Source organism: Haplochromis burtoni, unplaced genomic scaffold, assembly GCF_018398535.1.
Source record: "Haplochromis burtoni strain Fernald_Lab_line unplaced genomic scaffold, NCSU_Asbu1 Contig_5578, whole genome shotgun sequence".
NCBI lineage: Eukaryota > Metazoa > Chordata > Actinopteri > Cichliformes > Cichlidae > Haplochromis > Haplochromis burtoni.
In genome coordinates, this window is record NW_024587939.1 from 1 (window position 1) to 1623 (window position 1623).

At 37.3% G+C, this 1623-nt stretch overlaps 1 long non-coding RNA gene across 1 annotated transcript; it reads right to left on the reverse strand.

Moving 5' to 3' along the window:
• Positions 1-92: 92 nt before the first annotated feature.
• LOC121814027 lies at positions 93-1623 on the reverse strand. The gene is made up of 3 exons (XR_006054021.1): positions 1538-1623; positions 502-537; positions 93-343 (listed from the first exon to the last, which is right to left on the reverse strand). It is a non-coding gene; the product is annotated as an uncharacterized LOC121814027 (long non-coding RNA).

Below are 1623 nucleotides of genomic sequence, written 5' to 3' on the forward strand. Positions count from 1 at the left end.
ATCACTATCACTGTCCACCTCAACACAGAGACAAACTACAGCATTTCATCCATTTACACACAGCTTCATCAACACTAACTCCACACACTCAGCTTACCAGTGACTGTCAGCTTAACCATGTTACTGATGGGACCCTCTCTGGACTCACACCAGTAAACTCCACTGTCCCATGAGAAGATTTTACTGATGTGACATCTGGTTGGCTTTGCCAACTGGCCTCGACAATGTTTGCTTCCATTTCTCCACAGAGTCCATCCAGCAGAGCTGTTGTCCTCCTCACAGTTCAGAGTCACAGAGTCATATTCAAAGAACTGAGAGCTGCTGGGACTCACAGTCAGACGAGCTGTGAGGGTTAAAATGAAAAACGCTGCTCGGTTATATTTTTGTGTCTGTGTTAAAGTGTTAAAAGGATGTTTTGCTTGATTCTGAAACATGAACCCAATCAGGTCACATCAGTGAGGATCTACCAGGTTTAAACTGTGACAGAAGAAGGTTACTGACCTTGGTTTGTTGTGCAGCTCAGCAGTGAGATCAGAACTAAAGAGAAATGACACTCAGGTTGATTTGAGGTGAACATAAAGAACAACTCCACACAAACAGCTGACAAACACACAAACTCGTCTCTCGCGTATATAGCTACTCCTTCTTCTGTTTGATGTCTGCAACGTGTCAATAACAGCATTCAGAGTGCAACTCATCTAAGAGTAAAAAGGGTAAACTAAAACCTGTATTTTATTTTATTTATTTTATTTTTATTATTTTTAATTACTTTTTCCTGACATTTTTATTACGACATGTCTGAACAGCCTGCTTTTATACCATTGTCATGTTTGACCTTTGACCAAATTCTTGAAGCATTGAATACCAAAGTGGTGTACTCATGTCTACCAAGGCCTAGTAAATTGTTGTAGATTTTAAAAATGGTCCATAAAAAACCATTAAAAACGTTGGTAATATAAAGTTCAAGGTCTGTGTAACGGTAGATACCACTAACACCTTAAATCAATCTAATATTTTAAATTGTTTCAAAGTCACATTTGATGTGACCTTGACCAAATATTCACTAAAATTAAATCAGCTTGAGCTTTTACTGGCATCTTCCATCACACGAAATTTGGAAATGATATAATGAAAACTGTGCATACTTAATTGCTAACAAAAAGACTAAAAGTCAAACAAACAATCTAATTGATTACATACTCACTCCTGTTGGTGAGGAGAATGAAGTTTGGACATCAAAAGACTTGAAAGTGTTTAAAAAAATAAAACACAATAAAAACAAATACAGTCCAATTATTCTCACATTCTGGACACTTAAAGCTCCTTTACTTCTTTTTTCCCCCCAAAAAACATCTCTGAATACAATTATTGTTTCCTTCTGATTGTTATGATCTCCACATTACATCAATATAAAAAAACATGTAAAGTCATGTGTCCACTGTGCAGCTGTGTTGATATAATGAGTGAATGATTTGATCTTTTCACTGCCTGCTGTGTTTCCTCGACTCCTGAGCAAAGTTAAAGAGTCAGTTCAGACCTGCAGTTGGTCCTCGTGGTGTTTGAACTTGAATTCAGCCTGATTTGTTTTTCATGTCTTCTCCTCCATCATCAGTTATCAGGAGA